The sequence below is a fragment of the Bos indicus x Bos taurus genome, chromosome 26, assembly GCF_003369695.1.
Source record: "Bos indicus x Bos taurus breed Angus x Brahman F1 hybrid chromosome 26, Bos_hybrid_MaternalHap_v2.0, whole genome shotgun sequence".
Classification (NCBI taxonomy): Eukaryota; Metazoa; Chordata; class Mammalia; order Artiodactyla; family Bovidae; genus Bos; species Bos indicus x Bos taurus.
Window position 1 is genome coordinate 7,115,941 of NC_040101.1, and position 24,647 is coordinate 7,140,587.

Here is a 24,647-nt window from a genome sequence, read left to right on the forward strand (position 1 = left end):
ACCATGTGCTAGGCACCAATGAACATATGAAGATGCCAAAAGGAAGAAAGCAAACTCCTCACCCTCAAGGGGCTCCCCGTCTGGTCTGGGGAGACAAACACGAGCAAACCCGTGGAGGGGACGCTGAGCACATCATCTGGTGTAAGCGCAATGGAGGAAATAGGGCAGAGGTGCCAAGGGTGGTCAGGGAGGGCCTCCTGGAGAGGGTGACGCCTGAGCCAAGCCCAGGAGGGGAGGGAGCGTGCAGCTTTGAGAACCAGTAAGTGCTGAGATGAAGGTGAAGGTACAGGTGTCTACAAGGAGGGGCCCTGCAGGTGGGCTTGGGAAGCGCAAGGAGGTGGGTGTGGCTGGAGCCAGAGAGAGGAGGGGGTGGGACGTGGGGCCCAGAGGCCACAGCTGTGAGACAGGGAGAGAGGGCAGGCCCCTGTGAGCCCCAGGCCACTTCCATTTTGACTTTGTGTGAAGCAGGAGCCATTGGAGAGTTGGGGCAGGGGGTGGTGGGGACACCTCCCCAGAGGCTGGCCTTTCAGTAAAGGAAGCAGGTGACCAAAAGAGCACAGAAAGGAGCCCTTCTCTGGAGCACAGTGAATTTTCTTCTTGATTATCGTATTTGGTCTTTCCAACTTCTTATTTTAGGGAAAACAAAAGATCTGGCCATACATGGCTATGGGGAACAAAGGGGCCACCATCATTTGTCTCTTTTGTAGCTCAAGACACACAAAAGAGCCTGAAAGATTTGCCCACGGTCATAAACTGGAATAACGGGGGAGAGAGAGCCAGAGGTCAGGCCCCATCCTTCAAGCCCTGCGGCACTCACCTGACAGGTGCCACCTCCAAAGGTGGGAGGGCCCTTCCGAGGAAAGCCAGGCACCGCCCCCCCCCATCCCCCGCACCCTGCCCAGGAGGGCTTGCGGGGGCAGCAGCCTGAGACAGAGTCCTCTCCTCCCCTCAAGACAGCGAATGAGAACCGCGAACCTCAGGAGGGTGAGAAATAACTAACAAACCGCGGGGAAGTGCTTTTGGACGGCGGAAGGATGCTAAGTAATGGTAATGCAGCCGGGAAGGCGCGGCGTACACGGTGATGGAAAGAAACCTGTCACCATGACTCAGGCTTTACAAGGCCAGCGGGGAGCCCTCGCGGCGACTGCTCGCTCGCCCGCCCGCCGCCAGGTGATGGAGCGCATCGCTCCCCGCCCCACCGGTGCGGTGGGGTCCATCCGGACTCGGCCAGGACACCCCTCAGAACCAGGTATCAGCAACCGCTCAGAGCAGAAAAAAAAAAAAAAAAAAAAACAGGGCCCGGGACACCTCGAAAACGGTGGCTGCTAATGGCTCTCTCCTCCGTTCTAATGAAAACAATTACATGCGGGGAATAGGTGATGGGGTTGGGAGGGTCCTTCCCGCACGGTCTGCCTCCCCGAAGTCTAAGCACCGCTAACGAGCATCGGCTAGTTTATACATCACAGGGAAATGCACACTGCAGACGGAGCGGCTTTTCCTCCCCTTCTTATTTTGTTCCCTTTTGTAGATTGCTGTGTGCCCACGACCCCCACCACCCCCACCCCACCCCGCGCCTTGATTCTTCACCCACCACCCTGTTTTTGCACAGACCCCTCGCCTGACCTTTATTTTCTCTCTCTTCACGTCTCTGCCCTCAGCCAACTAATTTATTGATTGGCTTTTACCTAAGGCCAAATGAAGTTCTCCTTTATTGAGACAATTTCTCAAAGTCTGTAACTTGCAGACGACGACTTCACCTCACGTTCTCTTTAATTAAAGGAGAGCCGCTGATCAAGCTGGTCCACTGGCCACATGCATCTTAATTTCTTTTTACCCTGCCGGCTGCCTGGTGCAAGTGCTTCTAAGACACAAAGCCTCAGTTCACTCAGTTATTCACTCAGAAGGTACTTGCATGAAGAGGTAGCTCACCAGTTGCCCTAAAGAGTCTGTGGAGTTTAGACATGGATGGTCTGTGAGTTGAGTCATACTTCTCTGTTGAGTTGGACAAAATAAAATTTTAAAAATCATGTTACTTTGTTGAGAATTAGCTTTACCTAAAGGCTCCTTCTGTTTGAAAGATCCAGGCAATCTGATAAAATTGGCATGTACTGAATTTTTCACCAAACCCTGCAGCTCACCACTTCTTTGTCTCTGCTGTCGCAGCTACAAATGAGGAATCCAAAAAACCCTTTCTGTAGTTCTGTTTGCTCAGTTCTAGACTTCCAAACTTCTTTTTTAAGATGAGTCTCAAAAGTAGGTTGGACCACACGTTTAAATCCCTTTATTTCACTAAACACCATTGTAGGAAAACATGAGTCCTGGATTAGTATATGACTTCTACCTCATCTTTTATTAATGGAAAGATGCCAACCACAAAAGAACATAAATTCTATTTTCCTTTGCAAGATCACCAGCTTAAGAAAAGGCAAGGCATTCTACCTCAAACCATACCAGTGCAAGCTAACATGTGACACCTGATTTGTTTTAAATTATTTAAATAGCTAACACATTCACGAAGATCGAACACCTTTTAATGTGTAAAGGTAATTAGGGAAACTGCTCCTTGGAAGAAAAGCTATGGCAAACCTAGACAGCATATTAAAAAGCAGAGACATTACTTTGCCAACGAAGGTCCGTATAATCAGTTATGGTTTTTCCAGTAGTCATGTACGGATGTGAGAGTTGGACCATAAAGAAGGCTGAGCACCAAAGAATTGATGCTTTTGAATTGTGGTGCCAGAGAAGACTCTTGAAAATCCCTTGGACTGCAAGGAAATCAAACCAGTCAATCCTAAAGGAAATCAACCCTGAATATTCATTGGAGTGCCAATGCTGAAGCTGAAGCTTATACTTTGGCCACCTGATGCAAAGAACTGACTCATTGGAGAAGACCCTGATTCTGGGAAAGATTGAGGGCAGGAGGAGAAGGGGATGACAGAGGATGAGATGGTTGGATATCATCACCATCAACTTAATGGACATGAATTTGAGCAAACTCTGGGAGACAGTGGAGGTGAGAGGAGCCTGGCATGTTGCAGTCCATAGGGTCAAAAAGAGTCAAGACATGACTTAGGGATTGAACAGCAACAACAACAAAAATAAGTGAAAAATAGCATCTCCATTTTTATTTGCCCTTCTCTTATTTTGAGAGAAGATAAGCATCTTTTCATATGTTTAAGAAAAATTTGTATTTCTTTTTCTATTTGTTCATATCGCTTGCCTATTTTTCAACTGAGATTTTAGTTTGGGTTTTTTTTTCCTTATCAGTAGTTAGGAGCTCTTTGTCTTCTTCCTATGGCATGAATGACAGTTTATCTGTCCAGTTTTTATTTGTCTGTTGGCTTTACTTTATAAGTTTTTTGTTTGCTTTCTTTTTTATATATGGTATGGTTGTGGTTGTTTTGCCGTAGAAGACTTTCACTATTGTGCTGTCAAATTTATCCATGTTTTCTTGCTTTTGTCATGGTTAGAAAAGCCTTGTCCACTCCAAGATTAAAAAGGAATTCTCATTTCTCTTGCAGTAAACTTACAGTTTTCTATTTTGCGTATAAATCTTCAATTCATTTATAATTTATCCTGATGGACAGTGTGAAGTTTAGATTATTATTTATTTTCCCAGATGACTACTCTCCCATCTCATCTGGTGAAAGCATCTTTGCTGTGTCATCCAGAAAAGAAGACAACAGAAAATAAGTCATTACTGTCAGCAGTTTTGTTTTCATCCCTAGATTCACATAGAGACTTGGGGATATGTTCTTGATGGTTCCCTTAACTGCTTCCCTGCATCTCTGCTACACGTTCGAAGATCATAAATTCCTAATCACTGTGTTTGTCAAATCCATCCTTCCAATCACCCAACCAGTTTTGTCTTTTGTCTTTTAAGTTAGTTTTTTAAATTTTTATTTATTTGGTGTGTTGGGTCTTCATTGCTGGAGAGGGCTTTTCTCTACCTGTGGCCAGCAAGGACTGCTCTCTAGTTGCCATGGCTTCTCGTTGCAGAGCTGGCTCAAGAGCACAGCCTCAGAAGTGTGGTGCAAGGGCTTAGTTGCTCCGCAGCATGTAGGATCTTCCCTGATCAAGGATCAAACCCATGTCTCCTGCATTGGCAGGCAGGTTCTTAACCACTGAGCCACCAGGGAAGCCCTGTCTTTTGTCATTTTAATTAAGCTTCTTACTGAAGTGTGACATCATGCAGGAAAGCACACGGGTCATAAATAGCTTTATGAAGTTTGACAAGGTGGGCACACCCAGGTAAGCATCTGGTTCAAGATCTGGACCATCACAGCATCCCAGAGCCCCTTCACATCCCCCAGGTTCTGCCCCCCAAGGCTGACTGCTCATGATTTCTATCACTGCAGGATGGTTTGCTTGATCAAGTCTGTATCACCTGGATATGCTGCACATGCGCTTTCCCGTCTGACTTCTTTCCCTGACATTGTGCTGATGAGATTCAACCACGTTTTTCGTGTCGCAGCTCTTTATTCTCCTTGCTGGATAGTATTCTATTCTGTGACTGTAACAGTGCGTTTATCTATTCTAATACTGACATCTGGATTGTTTCCAGTTTGGGACGATGATGAATACAGATGCCGTCAGCATTCTTGTTGTGTCTTTTGATGCACCTGTGTGACCTTTTCTAGCAGGAAAATACCTAGGAGTGGGACTCCTGGGTCCTAGGTTATACATGTAGTTGGCTCCGGTCTCTACAGCTATACAGTTTTTAAGTGTTTTAAATTCAGTTTAACAAAAAGTGTAAGCAGTTCATTTCTTGGGTCTCTGCTGTGTTTGGATACTTTATGTAAATGATCTCTTGAAACTTCCCAAGACCCTCAGATGCCAGTTCTATTATTGCCCTATTTTGCAGCTGGGGAAACTGAGGATCACACATTGTCTCCATTAAGAAGTTTCACTGATGAATCTGTAAAATGCCAGAGCTATCATATTTAGTAAAACTACTTATCTTTCAACAATTTGAGTTTCATTCTTATTTTTAAGACAGTTTTTAGAACAAGGATGACCTTATGAATACAAAAGAGATTACTGAGCATTTAGGAGAGTGAGTGATGTAATTCAAGACAAAATATGCTTTTAAGTTATTTATATTTGGGGCTTCCCTCATAGCTCAGTTGGTAAATAATCCTCCTGCAATGCAGGAGACCCTGGTTCTATTCCTGGGTCGAGAAGGTCCGCTAGAGAAGGGATAGGCTACCCACTCCAGTATTCTTGGGCTTTCCTAGTGGCTCAGCTGGTGAAGAATCCCCCTGCAATGTGGGAGACCTGGGTTCAACCCCTGGGTTGGGAAGATCTCCTGGAGAAGGGAAAGGCTACCCACTCCAGTATTTATATTTATAGTCGCTCTTATGTCTACAAGTGGTTGAGTAAGAAGTATCAAAAAGATAAGATGTCACAAGTATCCATTGATTAATTCATATTTTTCAACAATGTCACTAAGCCTCTCCAGGTGTTAGAACTGGAACAAACCTATGGTAAAATGGTAAAGTAAAATGTGGTGAAAATTTTTAAATGTCCTGGACATTGGAAGCTAAGTTTCTATGGGTTCCACTGAAACCAAAGCAGTCTGACGTGTACTATCAAAGACCATGCACAAAGAGCTATTAGAATAAAGGAGAGATTGGGGAAAGACTTCCCTGGAATGGGATATTTGGGCTGGGCTTTAAAGGATAAATAGGAGTCTCTAGATGGATAATCAGAGGAAAGAGCTCATTTAAAAAGGTACATGTTGCATAATTAGGAAATATAATTCATGTGTGATTCAAGGGATATGAAGGGGAGAAGAATGAAGTGACAGGGAGTGACGCACAGATGTTGATCACATCAGAGATAACCCTTGAATGCCACACCAAGGATTTAGATTTCCTTCTGTATGTACTTGGGGGTACATCATACAGTGACGATTCTAATAGATTGCACAGAGTTGTGCATTTTATACATTGCTGTCAATTTAAAACATTTAATTGACATTTTTAATAACAAAATACTATCTAAGACATTGAGGAGTCCTCACTGGAATTTCTAGTTTCCAGCTTTATGCCAGGTAGGGAGCAGTGGGAAGTGCTTTATGGAAGCGCTCTCATTCAATCAGATAAGGGCAGGTCAGTTGATCAAAATAGTGCAAGCAGGGAACCAGAAAAAAATTTGTAAGTATCTTAAACTCTACATTTAAGTTAAAACAAATGTATACATATTTGACAATATTATACATACAACACCCCTTTAAGTGTAATGTCAGCTGTACTTTTTTTTAAATTTAAATTTATTTATTTTAATTGGAGGCTAATTACTTTACAATATTGTATTGGTTTTGCCATACATCAACATGAATCTGCCACGGGTGTACACGTGTTCCCCATCCTGAACCCCCCTCCCACCTCCCGATCACACAGTTAATACATTGTCATATGTTTTTATTTTGAAATACTTTATAATGGAGCAAGAACTAAAAGATATTCGCAAATAATCTTTTTGAACAATATTCTATTTTTCGTTTTCAATTATTGATTCTTTGATCCTTATCTTGAAAGTGAAAGTGTTAGTTGCCATGAGGTGTCCGACTCTTTGTCAGACATTACTCCATGGACTGTATGTAGCCCACGAGCTTCCTCAGTCTGTGGAATTCTCCAGGCAAGAACACTGGAGTGGGTAGCCATTCTCTTCTCCAGGGGATGTTCCTGACCCAGGGATCAAGTGCAGCTCTCTTGCACTGCAGGCAGATTCTTTACCATCTGAGCCACCAGGGATAAGACAGCCGTTGTCTTGACCACTCCTAATTCTATAGCAACTTTTCAGTGACTTCTCTATGTTGAATCTTTTCAATGGCATTCAACTCATAGTTTACAGACATGTATTTTTCTCTGCTCCTACATTTCATCAGTTCATTTGACATTCAATTAAATTACGTGGTTACAGTAACAAGTGTGCTGTTTTGTGCTCAGTCATATCAAACTCTTTGTGACCCCAAGGACTGTATGTAACCCATCAGGCTCCTCTGTCCATGGAATTCTCAGGCAAGAATATCGGAGTGGGCAGCCATTCCTCAATTTATTTAACTAGTCATCTACTGATAAGCATTTAGAGTGTTTCAAATTACAGTCTGGTGGAAATCATTTTTAAAAAGTCTCTGTACTCTTACACAAATATATTTATGGAAAATTTTTCAAAAGTAAAATTGCTGGAATTATTATACATTTAAAATCTAATTAGTGCTGCCAGATTTCCCACCAAAAAAGCTATGCCGTAGAACGTATACCCAAATTGATGCTGCGTGTTTCATTATATCCTTCTCATCACTTAGTATTATCAATCTTTAATCTTACAGGTAAAAATTGGTATCATGTGATTGTTTTATTATTACATGATTTTAGGAGCTTGTTTCAGCATGAAAAAAAAATGGAAGTTTGTACAACAGTCCATCCAATGAATGGAATTCATTTTATTTCACTTTTTGTACTTTTGTTTCCAGTCTTGTGCTATTACAAGTAATAGTATAGTGTTGCTATATACTGCTGTTCAGTCGCTAAGTATCCCACTCTGTGACCCCATGGACTGCAGCATGCCAGGCTTCCCTGTCCTCCACCTCACAGAGCTTGCCCAGATTCATGTCCACTGAATCAGTGATACCATAGTATAGTAAAAATTGTTATTTATAATTTTTGACTATATCTCTGCTTCTAGCATGGATTTTTAAATTGGCTTACTTGGTTAAAAATTATGAACATTTTAAAGGCTTTTGATGCATACTAACAAACTGCTTCCCAGAAATATTGAATTATTCCACACACCCAGCTTCAGTAGATGAGAATGACTGTCTTGCTTGTCTGGCCATAATCATCCTTGGACTCTTTGGAAGTGGAAGTGTTATTTCATTATTTTATTTGATTGTTAGTAGCACAAAACATTTTATATTTATTCTCCATTTGTATTTTTCTTTCATCAGGTTCTTGCCCTTCACCTGTTATTCTGCTTTGTTGAGTACTTTTCTTATTGGGTCATAAGGACTATTTCAATATTAATTGTTTTAACATTAGGTCTCTTTTTCTTTTATATCTTTAACAGGAAATCTGCCATAAATATACAAGATCTAAACATGAAAAACATTAAAAAGTCTTTTAATGAGAGACATTAAAGAATAACCAAATGAAGAGAGAGCATATGACCATAGATAAGACTTCTTTTTAAATTATCATTAAAATATGTATTTTTATTACACAAGTAGAAGCTTTTTGCTATGAAAATGTAAAAACATGTTTCTATTGGGTTTATTATCTTTTTTAAAGACATTGTAGGAGTTTTTCATATTTCTTGACACATATCATTATCTTTTTCACAGGTATTTTTCAGTTTGTTGGCTATTTCACTTTTTTAAGTGTTTTTTATTAAGAAAAAAAAAGAAAAAGAAGGCTTTCATTTTCATTTGGCCAAATTTATCCATCTTTTGTGTTGTGATTAGCTTGTTTGGGTTTTGTTTAAGAAGTCTGTTGTAGCTCAAGATCAGAGTGATATTCACCTGTATTTTAGAAGTTTCACTTATGACAGTTAAGACTTTAATTCTTTTGGCATTTATAGAGACCCAGTTGGTGTTTCACGTGGATAAACAGTTTCTTAGCTTCCTTTATTGAGCCGTCTCTTTTCCCCGTGAGTCCTCATGGCACCTCTGCTGTGTTTCAAAGCCCCACGTCTGTTCTTGGTCTCTCCATCCGCTTCCACTCACAGTTTGCCTTTCCCTGCGCCAATGCCACCATCTTAATTACCATGTGTGTAGAAGGAGACTTGAGATCTGTTAGGGTGAGTGTACCTTACTCTCTCTTCTCTTCTGAAAAATCCTATTAATACTCCTGGTGTTCTTGCTATTCCACATAAATAGAATACGTTTCTCAAGTTTCACAGAAAATACGGAAGAGTGTTGTGCTGATTGTGGGGGGGTGGGGATGAAAATTCTATTCCCAAATGTAAAATTTCTCTCAGTTTATTTAGATCTTCTAAATGTGTCTCATTGAAGAATTTCATAATTTTAAGATTTCATCTGGTGTCTTTTATGGGTTTAATCGTAGGTATTGTATAGCATTGTCTTGCTATTACAATGATGAGCTTCTTAATATTACATTTTCTAGTTTTATTGCTAGTATATAGAAATGCCACCGACGTTTGTGTTTTGATTTCATATTCAGTTGCCTTGCTAAAGTCACCTTTAATTCTAAAAACGTGTGGATTATTTTGGATGTTCTATGTACTCAGTAATGTTATCTACAAATAACGAAAGTCATATATTTCTTCCTTTCCAGCCCAAATGTCTTTATTTTTCATGTCTTTATTATTCTTTGACAGGGACCTCCAGGAAAGTATTGAATAGCAGTGGCATTAGCGGGCAGCCTTGTCTTATTCCTACAAATCAATATGACAAAAACAAACTAACTATTTGAAAAATGGAAAAGCCATAAGCCCATAAATTCGCAGAGGAGGGAAAAGATACAACCTAGAAATACACAACGAATTATGCAATTTTGTTAGTACTGAGGAAGTGCAAGCCAAGACAACAATAAAATGCTATTTTATTCCCATTCAATTGGCAAAAATTGAGAAGCCTGACATCCCACATGTTGGACACAATGTGGAACCAGTGGGATCCCTTAGGCCTTGCTGGTAGGACCCAGGAGATATTGGGGATAGGGGCCCAGCACACAGGAAATGTAAGCTTATGTTATTGTTTGACAGTTTGGATTAGATAGTGGGCACAGATGCTGATTGCAATCATCGAATAAGTAAACAAAAGAGCAAATAAGAGGGACTAATTTTGAGTGTGTACCTTAAACTAAGGCTTAAAATTAATCCTATTCTATGCATCAAAAGTCCAAAAAATAAAGAAAATGAAACAAAAAAGAAAGTAAAATTCCCTCATAATCCCATTACTGAGACTTAGTTACTATTACTGTTGACATTTTCCAAACATTCTTTCAGCCTACTTTTTTTAAATGTTTATTTTATTTATTCATCTTGCTGCCTAAGTCTCGGTTGGGCACCTGGGCTTAGTTGCTCCACGGTCTGTGGGATCTTAGTTCCCAGACCAGGAATCAAACCTGCATCACTTGTGTTACAAGGCAGATTCTTAACCACTGGACCAGCAGGGAGGTCCCTCTCAGTTCACTTTTATGCACATTTGTAGATGGGTTAGACTGGCAGAGGGGAGAGCTGTACTGCTAAAACGAAATGGGGGTCATGCTATATACACTGCTTTATGTTTATAGGCTTATTTAGTTATAGGTTTTAAAAATTGTTATTGTCTTTTGTGACTGTGTCTAATGCTTTCCTGCTGAGAAAAGTTTTGAAAGAAGAGCCCATTAAAAAATTGTATAAGTAAATGAAAAATCAATTAAAGAAAAAATATATATTTGACTCTAATATTTCCTTTGCAGATAATTGAGAAATGATGCTACCGACAGAGGGGGTGGGGGAAATAGAAAGTCCTACTAGGGAAGTTGGTTTGGGTGAGAGATAATATATATAACAATAGAGATTTTGAGTAGAAGGTAAACATCCAAGTTGGCTATTTAGTTGAAAATTCAAACTACAGGTCTGGATATGAAAATAACAGATGTCAATTTGGGGGCTTCAGAGTGAGGAAAGTGAAAGGGTCATGGACTGTAGCCCACCAGGCTCCTCTGTCCTCGGGACTCTCCAGGCAGGAACACTGGAGTGGGTTGCCATTTCCTACTCCAGAGGGTCTTCCCGACCCAAGGATCTTCCCGAGTCTCTTATGTCTCCTGCGTTGGCAGACAGGTTCTTTTACCACTAGGGCCACCTGGGAAGCCCCTCTTTGAAGAGATGGTTGATGCTGAAAGAGCACTATTATGAAGGGATACATAAGCAGAGACTTCATGAAAATCCACTATTTGAGAAAGAAAAGAAAGTGCAAGGGCCCCAGAAGAGAAGAGACCAGAGAAATAAGAGACCAGGACAGTGTTGACAGAAGGGAAAGCAAGCTTTTGAGGGTCAGTAGGGTCCAACGCAGCAGCAAAAATGGAGGAAGGTGAGAAAGCGTTGTTGGTAGAGTGTGTCGAGTAGAGGTCCCATTGAAGGGAGTCGGGAGGTAAAAGAAGCGGAAATAAGCCAGGAGTTTCCTCAGTGCTGCAGCTCTGTTCCTTGAGCCAGCTATGGGTAAACCACTTCATCTCCCAGCTCCTTGGGTGTGCGTTCCCATCCCTGCCAAAGAAGGACTTGCAGAGGTTAAGGCCACGCCCTCCGCAGTTAAGTACAGGATTCTGCGCAAGCCCTGTCCTCTCTGCCACGTTACCTTCCATCCTACCAGCCTCAAGAACCTCCAGCACAGACTTCTATTCCCCAGGGCTGAGTGCAGGCCTGGCACTAGTGGGTGCCTTTCACTGTGTACTGGGTTAAAGGAAGAATGAAGACGTTCTAAGAAAAGGTCTCAGAGGCTCCTGGTCGTACCCTGGGGAATGGTGTGTCTTTCTCTGGCACATATTAGTATACCATCGGAACTTAAACACCAGGATACTCTGGCTCTGCTTAGAAAGTAAATGAATGTATCTTGGCATTAAGGGAGCAAACCGCTCGTGGCTAAATATTTTTTAATTTTAAATAAGTACCACGGGACTTTAGGGCTGAAGGATGAAGCCTCTTTAATTTGAGTTAGCATCTTCCTATCTGTTCTTTTTCTCCTATATATGGTACAAAGATATTGGGTGCATATGTATTTACTAATGTTCCTGAAATTATTTGAGAATGGAAAGACTTAAGTAATCACATTTGCTTTTTTCCAAAAGAAATAGAAAAAAAATGTGATATCTATAGCCTAGATTACACAAGAGAGTTGTTTCTTTCTTTTTTTAATCTGTTTACTGACAGGAAGAAAAAAATAGCAATAAAGGTGGGGGAAGGAATTCTGCTTTCTGACTAACACTTGATTTGGCTGACAGCACATAGAATCAGATAATTCCACAGGAAACTGACAAGCTAGATAGTGGTTGGGATGAAGCCTTAGACTTCCCTAAATATCCACCGATATTACTGTCTGATGCTTCACGTTCACAAACCATTAGATTCAACATGTATATTTATGGTTTGATAATCAGCTGTCATTAACAGATGAATAAACAACATAATGTTCACTTTTTGAAGGAATACACAAACGGGAAACACAATTCCAACAACCCACAAGCATTTACCTTGTTCCCCTCTATGAAAAGGAAAAAGAAATTAATCTGTATCATTTTAATAGTTAAATCATATCTGATATTCTGTCTTATTTTAACTGGCAGAGCTTCAGACAGATTTCTTCTTTTCACATGAAATTTACTATGTCAACCTGTCTTATCAGTTAGGAAAAGTTGCATTAAATTTACTAGATTAGAGACAATCAGTCCATGGCTGTGTCTACATCGACAGAGGCTGTGCAGATACAACAACTCAACAAGGTCTTTCAGGCTGACAGAATTTTTCAGTAGTTTTATCTGTATTGCTCACCAGCTTAGGCAAGTCACTTAACCTCTCTGTAGCTCTAACTCTTCAACTATAATGCAGAAATAATGCTATCTGCATTAGCCACCCTGGGAGTTATGATGATGGACCTAGAAAAGATACATCAAGTAAACCTCCAGACACTAGTCTTACATAGATGACAATGTGATGATGGTGACAATTTCATCCAATTGCAGTAGGGGACTGGCACACCACTACATCTAATCTGCAGTTGACTGGCTGTGGACCTCCTGCATAGCAGCCCTTTTACAACTCAGAAGTATGTGTACACCCACGTTCAAAGCAGCATTCTTCGCAACAGCAAAAACGCAGAAGCAACCCAAGTGTTTATTGATGAATACATAAATAAGTAGAATGTGGTATGTACATGAAATGGAATATTATTCAGCCTTTAAAAGGAAGGAAATTCTGGCATGTGTTAAAATGTGTGAATCTTGAGAACATTAAGCCTGTTACAAAGAGACAAATATTGTATATTTCCACTTATATGAGATACCTAGAGTAGTCAAGTATATAGAGACAGGAAATAGAAGTGTGGTTTCCAGGAAGTGGTGAAGGGAATGGGGAGCTGTTCTTTAAGGAGAATGAAATTCCAGTTTTTTAAAGATGAAAACACGAGTTCTGGAGGTGGATGGTAATGATGTTTGCACAGCAATGTAAATGTACTTAACACTACTGAGCTGTACACTCAAATGGTTAAGATAGTAAATTTTATACGACATGTATTTTACAACAATTTAATTAAAAAAAAAAAAAAACAAAGTAGGCAATTAACCTATACCCACACACAAAAAAAAACACCTCCACAGTAGTTTTCCAGGTCAAGATTGAGACCCAAGCATTCTCCTTTCTCCTCAGACCCCAATAAAAGAATACTGAAAAAGTTTTAAAATGTAGGATCACACACCAGTAAAGAGAACTGAAAAGAGCCATCAGAAAATAAATGAATTTCTAGATGATGTAAAGGTAATGTTATTGAAACAGAGCAGAGTGAGGCAGAAGCTGAAGGGCAAGAGAGTTCCGTTGGAGTAGAAGTACCCAGAGTCCCCAAACCTGAAAACTGCGGACCTCCAGGGAGCAGCAGTGAGAAGCTGGGCTGAAAGTATACATTTGTGAACGGTGTTCTGTTTTTCTATTCTGAAGGTGGCTCAGTAGTAAAGAATCTGCCAGCCAATGCATGAGACACAAGAGACTGGTTTGATCCCTGGGTAGGGAAGATCCCCTAGAGAAGGAAATGGCAACCTGCTCCAATATCCTTGCCTGGAAAAGTGCATGGAGAGTCAGAAATGACTGAGCAACTGAGCAGCCACACACACGCACGCACACACACACACTCTGTTCTGAATGGTCAAGTCCCCACACACACTCACAGATATGTTTCTCTGTAGACCCATCAGGGGTTGGCCAGGCATTCCTATCTAAGTGGAAGAAAATGGAGAGATTTTCTCTATGTCAATTTATTTAATAAAAATCTAAAGTGACCTGTATGCTGGTCAAGAAGCAACAACTAGAACTGGACATGAAACAATGGACTGGTTCCAAATTGGGAAAGGAGTACATCAAGGCTGTATATTGTCACCCTGCTTATTTATTTTATATGCAGAGTACATCATGTGAAATGCCAGGATGGATGAAGCACAAGCTGGAATCAAGGTAGCCAAGAGAAATATCAATAACCTCAGATATGCAGATAACACCACTCTATGGCAGAAAGCAAAGAGGAACTAAAGAGCCTCTTGATGAATGTGAAAGAGGAGAGTGAAAATTCTAGCTTAAAACTCAAAATTCAAAAAACAAAGATCACGGCATCTGGTCCCATCACTTCATGGAAAATAGATGAGGATTCAACGGAAACAGTGACAGACTTTTTCCTGGGCTCCAAAATCACTGAAGATGATGACTGCAGTTGTGAAATTAAAAGATGCTTGCTCCTTGGAAGAAAAGCTGTGACCAACCTAGACAGCACATTAAAAACAGAGACACTACTTTGCTGACGAAGGTCTATATAGTCAAAGCTATGGTTTTTCCCAGTAGTCATGTATGGATGTGAGAGTTGGACCATAAAGAAGGTTGAGCACCGAAGAACTGACGCTTTTGAACTGTGGTGTTGGAGAAGACTCCTGAGAGTCCCTTGGACTGCAAGGAGATCCAACCAGTCCATCCTAAAGGAAATGAGTCCTGATTATTCATTGGAAGGACTGATGCTGAAGGTCTAATACTTTGGCCACCTGATGTGAAGAGCTGACTCACTGGAAAAGACCCCGATGCTGGGAAAGATTGAAGGCAGCAGGAGGAGAAGGGGACCACAGAGGATAAGATGGTTAGATGGCATCACCGACTCCATGGACAAGAGGTTGAGCAAGCTCCAGGAGATGGTGAAGGACAGGGAAGCCTGGCATGCCGCGGTCCATGGGGTCGGACACGACTGAGCAACTGAACAATGAAAGAGCGAACAAGGGCAGCTTGTGAGTCTGCTCTTAGCCCAGAACAAAGCGCTCAGTCTGGCAGGTGGGCAGTCCCATCATGGAAGCTGACTCTTAGGTCTCTGTACCCTAGAGAATGCTACACCTTCAGGGCAGCAAGCCCCAAGCACAGCCTCAGGCCCCCAAGCAGGCATTTTTATCCCCTCTGTTTCAAACGCACCAGACATTTGAGGAGTATCTGCAACACAAAAGAGAAAGATAAATAAGCGACCTTAGCAAAAATAACTCTGCAAGAAACAGAAAAGGGATTTTTTTTTAAACTTTCTAATATCCTCGAAGAGATTTAAGATTATACTGCATCACTAAAATAAGAACAAGATGCTGTAAAAAAGGAAAAGAGAACCAAAGCTGAAATATATATACACATGTGCCAAGTCACTTCAGTCGTGTCTGACTCTTTGCAACCTCATGGACTGTAGCCTGCCAGGCTCCTCTATCCATGGAATTCTCCAGGCAAGGTTACCATTTCCTTCTGCAGAGACCTTCCCAACTCAGGGATAGAACCTGAGTCTCCCACATTGCAGGCAGATTCTTTATCATCTGAGCCACCAGGGGACCTAACAGAAGCAGAAGATATTAAGAAGAGGTGGCAAGAATACACAGAAGAACTGTACAAAAAAGAGCTTCATGACCAAGATAAGCATGATGGTGTGATCACTCACCTAGAGCCAGACATCCTGGAATGTGAAGTCAAGTGGGCCTTAAAAAGCATCACTACTAACAAAGCTAGTGGAGGTGATGGAATTCCAGTAGAGCTATTTCAAATTCTGAAAGATGATGCTGTGAAAGTGCTGCACTCAATATGCCAGCAAATTTGGAAAACTCAGCAGTGGCCACAGGACTGGAAAAGGTCAGTTTTCATTCCACTCCCAAAGAAAGGCAATGCCAAAGAATGCTCAAACTACCGCACAATTGCGCTCATCTCACATGCTAGTAAAGTAATGCTCAAAATTCTCCAAGCCAGGCTTCAGCAATACGTGAACCGTGAACTTCCTGATGTTCAAGCTGGTTTTAGAAAAGGCAGAGGAACCAGAGATCAAATTGCCAACATCTGCTGGATCATCGAAAAAGCAAGAGAGTTCCAGAAAAACATCTATTTCTGCTTTATTGACTATGCCAAAGCCTTTGACTGTGTGGATCAGAATAAACTGTGGAAAATTCTGAATGAGATGGAAATACTAGACCACCTGACCTGCCTTTTGAGAAACCTATATGCAGGTCAGGAAGCAACAGTTAGAACTGGACATGGAACAACAGACTGGTTCCAAATAGGAAAAGGAGTATGTCAAGGCTGTATATTGTCACCCTGCTTATTTAACTTCTATGCAGAGTACATCATGAGAAACGCTGGGCTGGAAGAAGCACAAGCGGGAATCAAGATTGCCGGGAGAAATATCAATAACCTCAAATGCTGATGACACCACCCTTCTGGCAGAAAGTGAAGAGGAACTAAAAAGCCTCTTGGTGAAAGTGAAAGAGGAGAGTGAAAAAGTTGGCTTAAAGCTCAATATTCAGAAAACCAAGATCATGGCATCCAGTCCCACCACTTCATGGGAAATAGATGGGGAAACAGTGGAAACAGAGTCAGACTTTATTTTGGGGGGCTCCAAAATCACTGCAGATGGTGACTGCAGCCATGAAATTAAAAGATGCTTACTCCTTGGAAGAAAAGTTATGACCAACCTAGAATAGCATATTGAAAAGCAGAGACATTACTTTGCCAACAAAGGTCCATCTAGTCAAGGCTTTGGTTTTTCCTGTGGTCATGTATGGATGTGAGAGTTGGACTGTGAAGAAAGCTAAGCGCCAAATAATTGATGCTTTTGAACTGTGGTGTTGGAGAAGACTCTTGAGAGTCCCTTGGACTGCAAGGAGATCCAACCAGTCCATTCTGAAGGAGATCAGCCCTGGGATTTCTTTGGAAGGAATGATGCTAAAGCTGAAACTCCAGTACTTTGGCCACCTCATGCGAAGAGTTGACTCCTTGGAAAAGACTCTGATGCTGGGAGGGATTGGAGGCAGGAGGAGAAGGGGATGACAGAGGACGAGATGGCTGGATGGCATCACTGACCCGATGGACATGAGTCTGAGTGAACTCCGGGAGTTGGTGATGGACCAGGAGGCCTGGCATGCTGTGATTCATGGGGTCGCAAAGAGTCGGACACGACTGAGTGACTGATCTGATCTGATCTGATATAATAGTTCTGAAATAAAATAAAATAATAAATTAAAAAGACAAGGGTTAGGGGCTTCCCTGAGGGTCCAGTGGCTGGGACTCTGCCCTTCCAAAGCAGGGGGCAGGGGTTCAATCCCTAGTTGGGGAACTAAGATCCCACATGTCACACTAAGCAGCCCAAGAAAAGAAAAAAATACAAGAGTTGGAAACTGATGTCAAGGAGGTCTGAAAACAAAGCTGAAGAATGGACAGAGAGATAGGGCATTTAGCAGAAAAGTTAATAAATATAATGGATGAATCCAGTAAATTCAATATTCATTTTGAAGCATTCTGAAAAGAAAGAATAGAAAAGACAGGAGAAGACTATTGAAGAAATAATGGGGGAAAATATTCCCAGGGTAAAAGAAAAAGTGAGACTTCAAATTAGAAGTGTGAAAGTAAAAAGGCCACATCTAAACATAGGAAGCAGACATCTTCTATAGCTGACCCCAGAATAATTTCCTTCTTTCTTTCCTGCTGACAGTGCTCCAATTTGGGGCCGAGGCAGCAGGCAGACAACCTATGACATCAGGAAATGTACACCCCTTCCAGCCCCAGGGAATGGATTTTAATTGGTCTTGGCGTGCATGCTCAGTCCCTTCAGTCGAGTCCGACTCTTTGCATCCCCATGGACTGTAGCCTGCCAGGCTCCTCTGTCCATGGGATTGTTCCAGGCAAGAATACTGGAGTGGGCTGCCGTTTTCGCCTCCAGAGGATCTTCCCAACCCAGGGACTGAATCCACATCTACTGTGACTCCTGCCTTGGCAGGCAGATTCTTTACCACTGAGTCAACTAGGAAGCCCATAATTGGTCTTAACCAACTATAATAAATTACATTGTCTTTCACCAATGAGTGTTGTCCTAGTCTGCTCAGGCTATAACAAAGTAACCCTGACTGGGTGTCTTACAAGCAACAAGCACCTGTTTTGCACAGTTCTGGAGGCTGGAAGTCCGCATGGTTGGGCTGCGGTGAAGGCCTTCTTCCAGGTTGCAGACAGCTGATTTGTTGCTGTGTCTTCACATGGTGGATGGGGCTGTAGAGCTCTGTGGAGTCCCTTTTATAAGGGCACTAATCCCATTCATGAGGGCTTTATTCTCATGACTAATCACCTCCCAAAGGCCCATCTGCTGATACTTTCTTGTTGTTCAGTCGCTAAGTCTTGTCCAACTCTTTGTGATCCCATGAACTGCAGCACGCCAGGCTTCCCAGTCCTTTGCTGTCTCCTGGAGTTTGCTCAAATTCTTGTCCATTGAGTCAGTGATGCATCCAACCATCTCATCCTCTGTTGCCCCCTTCTCCTCCTGCCCTCAGTCTTTCCCAACATCACGGTCTTTTCCAATGAGTGCTCTTCACATCAGGTGGCCCAAGTATTGGAGCTTCAGCTTAATCACCTCCTAATCATTTTGGGGGTTAGGGTTCAATATAAGAATCTGTGGGAACACAAACATTCAGATAATAGCAAATGTCCAGGGGTCAGTATCTCACTGTCCAGAGCCTGGCCACCAGATCCACCGTACTCTTTTCTTGACCGCTTCTTATGCTGCCTAGAAATGCATCGGACACATAACATGCAGTTGGGTGTTAACCATTTTTGTTGACTGAATGAACGAATGAATCAGTGAACCAACAAATGGCAAATGAGGAGGTGGGCGGCACCCGTAACTGTCCCTTGCACTTAAAGGTTCTTGCAGGTCCATGAGGATGGGAAGACTGGAAAATGCTGGAAAATTTCTTAGTTTTCTTACCACCAAGAAACGTCAGTGATTTAAGGAAGGCTCAGTTGTGTCTGACTCTCTGCGACCCCGTGGACTATTCAGTCCATGGAATTCTCCAGGCCAGTATACTGGAGTGGGTAGCCTTTCCCTTCTCCAGGGGATCTTCCCAACCCAGGGATGGAATCCAGGTCTCCCACATTGCAGGCAGATTCTTTACCAGCTGAGCCACAAGGGAAGCCCAAGAATACTGGAATGGGTAGCCTATCCTTTCTCCAGTGGATCTTCTCAACCCAGGAATAGAACCAGGGTCTCCTGCATTGCAGGCGGATTCTTTACCAGCTGAGCCACAAGGGAAACCCTTAAGGAAGGGAGGGGCCCTCAGTAATTACTTCCGCCAGCCTGGCAGGAAGGTGGACTAAAGGAGGAGAAGAAAGTAACATTAAGTGCCTGTCTGGATTTGCCATCTCACCTAATACTACAAGATTGTGAAACAGTCTCTAAACTATATTTTAATTAAAATACAGTTAGCTAATTCCCATGTAATTTACAGGAAAGTTGAGGCTTGGAGATATGAAGCAACTTGCCCAAGGTCATAGTGAGTGACTGGCAGAGCTGGGCTTGGAGCTCGTACCCGACTCCAAACTCCACTACGTCTCACCTAGCACCCTGGTAAGTCCAGTTCTGATTCTACTCCACCATTATTTATTAAACAGTTTCCTAGGGGCACCCTGGGGATATCTTACACAGATAACATTGTTCTTTGAGAAAATGAATTTGAAACACTGAGTTTTGAAAGAGTTGTGGCTTCCAGACACAGCAGCCTGTAGAAAGTTCGTGAAGCTTGCTCTGCGGGGTTCCGAGATCTGGCTGGAGGTCCAGATCTTTGGACCTAGGTCTGCTGGAAGTGGGAAGTAGGGACAACAGAGAACCCAGAGAGCAGGATGTTCACACCATGGCACAAAATTCCCAAGCATCATCAAAAAGAAGGACAGGAAAAGAAATACCCTTTCTTTTGCTGATGGTGGTACTTCCCTTGCCAAGATGGCAATTCCTCATCTGCTGGTCCCTGGCACAGGAGTCTAAAGTTCCCGGGCAACAGCTGAAGCTGCTAGTCCAGTAAGACCCTTATTGTGTCCCCCAGAAAGAGTGGGTTCCCTTTGAGAGCAAAAAAAAAGCTTTCTTTTATAAACTTCTTACTTGAGAATAGCTGTCGATTTCCAGAACAATCGTGACGATAACACAGATTTCCCATATACGCACACCCAGGCTCCCCCTTTGCCAGCATCTTTCAGTAGTATGGCTCCCTTGTCACCATTAATAAGTCAACATTCCTCCACTATTGTCAACTAAATAATAACACATTCATTTATTAAAGGATGATCAAATTAAAATATAGTCTACTAAATTATAATAAATAATTATTCAGATTTCCTTAGTTTTTTCCCTAATGTCCTTCTTCTGTTCTAGGATCCTACCCAGGATTCTACATCTTGTCATCCTGTCTCCCTCCGAGTTGTGACAGTCTAAGACTTTCCTTATTTGGGATGACCTTGGCAGTTGTGAGTAGTACTAGGTCAAGGGTTTCATAGGATGCCTGTCTGTTGGACTTAGCCTGATGTTCTTCTCATCTCCGGAAGGTGTGTGTGTTTTGACAGTGGTAAAGCGTCATTCTCATCACGTTGTTTTCAAGGGTGTAGGCTATAAGTATGACATCACTGTGGAGCTTAACCTTGCTTACCCAACTGCGATAGTATTTGTCTGGTTAGAACTTTTTTTTTAAGCAGAGTACAGAGCTGTGGGGATAGGAAACACAGACCCTCCAGTCAGCTGTTGGGCATGACAGTAAGCAGGACCATACCCGCTTCCACTCCTTCGATTCAGGCACCATGCCTTCTCCCTGCTAGAGAGGCAGGGCCAGCCATAGAGAGGCCTCTGATTTAATGCCTACACTGTGTCCCCAAGATTGGCACACCAGCCTTTCAAGAGTGTTGCCTCTGAGCTGGCACAGCCTTTAGAAGGCTGTTGCAGCACTCACTGATGCTGGCTGGTGCAGGGCAGTGCGGTGTATGATGTGAGCTGTGGATCCCATGGTCAGAGGCTCAACCCTGCACCTTCCTCACTGAGAAGTAGGTCCCCTGGTTGAATGTATAGTATGTGTGATTCCATGCCTACAGATCAGGCATTCCATAAACCACCAGTTAATAGTGCTGGCTGAGCCTCTGTGGCAGGAAAGGTAAATCCGTACCTGGAGTAGGTATCTATCCCCTTGCGGATGAACCATTGGCCATTCCAGAATGCAAGGGCCCAACTAGTTTGATTTGCCACGAACCAACTGGTTGATCTCTTCAAGGAATCATGCCATATCAGAGGTTTCTGGTGGGTCTGTGTTGCCGCAGGTTGGGCATTTGGAGGCAGGGACAGTTAGACCGATTCCAGTAGGTGGGTGTCCCTGCTGTTGAGCCCACGCATGGCCCTCACCTCTGCCATCGTGGCCCCTCCAGTCACGTGCCCATATTGTCCCTTGTAGGTGGTCAGTGATGAAGCCTGGTTAATGTCAACTGGCTGAGTCATGTCGTCTGCTTTGCTATTCAGTTCTTCATCTGTAGTAAATGCCCTCAGTGAGCATTAATGTGTGATATAAACGACATCGCACCTTGTATTCCTCACATGCATCCAGCCATGTGTCTCTACCCCAATGCCTTGTCTCTGGCCTTCCAGTCCCAACCAGCTGCCTAGGTCAGCAGTCACTCAGGAATCTGCACATTCTCATTCTCGCCGCAGCGTCTTGCACACGAAGCAGATGACACTATTTACTTCAGAAATGGTCCTTGGTCTGTCGCCCACCGAGAAGTGCAGGGGGCGGACTCAAGTTGAGTGTTGTGGTTTAAGGGTTGGCGGCTGTGGGAACCTACTGGGTTTTGTTTGATTGGTTAGATTTTTGTGATGGCGGCGGTGGTGGTGGGGTCTCCAAAAGGCCCCTTCACAGATCAAAAAAGACATATTTGTACCAAAGCAACTGAGTCTCTATCCATGTACCTGCCCTTAGTTCTACTCTATTCATGACACAAAAGGTGTTCATAGTAAGCACAATATTTAAAGTAACTCACCAGAATGACCTGCAACATACCACGTATTATATATTGATCACTGCTATCATTTACTGAGGCTTTTCTATGGGCTGGGCACTGTGCCAAACACATTACCTGCATTTTCACATTACATACTCATGGCAACCCTATGAGTTTGGCAGTTTATTATTATTTTCATTCAACACATGAGAAGACAGACAGAAGCTCCAAGAAGTTTCCCAATCTAACTTGATACTCTTAACCATTCTGCTATTGGGCTTCAAATATGTTCTCTTGAGAGCAATTATGCTGCTTAGAAATACACACATGTATGCAGCTATGGATATCTGTATACAGATATACAGCCAAGTAGATCTTCTATACTGAAAATTTGAGAAGCTGGAAGAATAAAAATCCTCCTTGCCTGTGCCTCGCATGGGCTGGGTGCAATGGGAGGAAGTCGGAAGCAAGACGGTGCGTTGATACAGCCCACGTGGGCTACCAGGGCACAGGGCATCTCTGGAGTGGGGTGGAGAAGGTGGAGAGTAAGTTTATAGAAGAGAACCATCACACTGGCTTGCCATCTCTCTCCCCAACCAAGATGTTTTTTCTAAAAGCACAGAGTTGTATGGACTTTCGTTGCTGTTATTCACTGATATATCCCAAACACCTAGAATAGTTTCTGACACAGAGTAGATGCATAGGAAACATTTGTTAAATAAATGAATGATTTCTTCCCAGAGTCAACTGACCAGCCAACATCATTTAGGTTAGGAGTCAGCAGACTACAGCAGAGACCCAATCCTGCCCTCTTCCTGTTTTTGTAAATAAAGTTTTATTGAAACAGCCACGCCTATTAATTTACATATTGTCTGTAGCTACTTTTAAGCTACAACAGAAGAATTAAGCAGGTGCTGCCAGACGAGACAGCCTGCAAAACTGAAAGTAGGTTACTGTCTAGTCATTTCCAGGAAAAGTTTTCTGACTTCTCTGGTTGTAGGACTTGGAGAAAATAAAGAGCCAGGGGTCAGGAGTTATTGCATGTCAAGACCTGCACAGGTTGTGATGGGAACTATTTTCTGAGTCTGAATTCTGTCTACTGCATTACCTCTGCACAAATCCCACATGATCCTGAAGAAGCAAGTCTTCTTATGTAGAAGAAAACCCCTTCACAAAGAGTGAAACCAATGGTGCCATCCATGAATAGATGCTTTGTCTGAGGGGCTTCAGTGGGTTCTCATCCTATTAATCCTGGTGACTTATGTAGTGAAGAGATGCCTAAGGTGGTTCTACCCAAAGAGCTTCCGTTTGCCAGACTTCTTGGGTCAAGCCAAGGAGGATGGTGACACTCTTACCCTCCTGCGTGCCCTTGCTTTCCAGAACTCTCTTCTAGGGTCTCCACAGGGTTTAAGCTCAACCATGAATCACATTCTCCCCCTCAGTTTTAGACCTAGAACCACAAACTTCAGCTCAAGTATTTAACTTTGGGGAAGGCAAGGTAAAGGTTATGGAGCACAGGGCAGTTTAAATTTCCAAAGAACCTTCGGCATGGCAGGGTGTGGTGAGGAAGCCTTCTAACTGCTCTAAGCCACCGAAGTCCATCACAGTGACTGCTTCTGCGTGCCTCATTCCCCTGCCGGTCCTTTATCAGTCATCCTCTGAGTCTCCCCCTCAAAAAACGCATCGATAATCATCACTTTCTGTTACGGACTGCATGTCTGTGTCTCTCTTAAAATCAACATCTTGAAGCCCTAACCTCTGATGTGATGAGATTTAGAGGTGGAGCTCTTGGGAAATAATTAGGTTGTGATGGTGGAGCCTTCCTGACTGGGATTAATGCTACAAGATCGTATGGCCCACAAAACAGAAAATACTTACTGTGTGGTCTCTGCCATTGAGGATCCAAGAAGGTGGTCATCAACAAGCTGGGAAGCAGACCTTCCCCAGAATCCAACCGTGCTAGAACTCTGACATTGGACTTCTAGCCTCCAGAACTCTGAGTAAGAAATGTCTGTTGTTTAAGCCCTGACTCCTCAGGCTATGCTTCCCATGCGGCACTGGTGGTAAAGAACCTACCTGCCAATGCAGGAGACATGAGAGAGGCTGGTTCAATCCCGGAGTCGGGAAGATTCCCTGGAGGAGAACATGGCAACCCCGTATTCTTGCCTGGAGACTCCCATGGACAGAGGAACCTGGCAGGCTACAGTCCATGGAGTCACAAAGAGTCGAACACGACTGAAGCAACTTAACACGCACTTCAGTCTATGGTATTTATTATAGCAGCCTGAGCCAACTCATCTTCCCCATCTTTGTGGGGTGCTTCCTGCCTCTAAACCCCAATATTACATGGCAGCCCTCTCTACAAAGCCCACCAGGATAACCACAGTCATCGGTCAGACTGAAATTCTATGCACTCAGAGACACAGTCTTTGCATCCATAAAATGGCATTTTGATACCCATTGACTCCATGGACACCAACAGTAAGTCATTTGCATCCAGGATCATCCAGACAAAATAAACAGCTGAGTCCTAACTCAGGGGAGCAAGGTTTTGCTGATGCAGTGCTTCTCCTGGTGAGGCTTCATTGGGGTGAATGAATTATCCTCAAGGGTTTCAGTAACTCCCTGATCAATTTATGAACCTGGGGAATACA

General features: G+C 42.9%; 1 long non-coding RNA gene across 1 annotated transcript; it reads left to right on the top strand.

Moving 5' to 3' along the window:
* Positions 1 to 752: 752 nt before the first annotated feature.
* On the top strand, positions 753 to 22,778 carry LOC113884460. The gene is made up of 3 exons (XR_003508875.1): positions 753 to 1,249; positions 19,476 to 19,594; positions 20,393 to 22,778. It is a non-coding gene; the product is annotated as an uncharacterized LOC113884460 (long non-coding RNA).
* Positions 22,779 to 24,647: the final 1,869 nt, after the last annotated feature.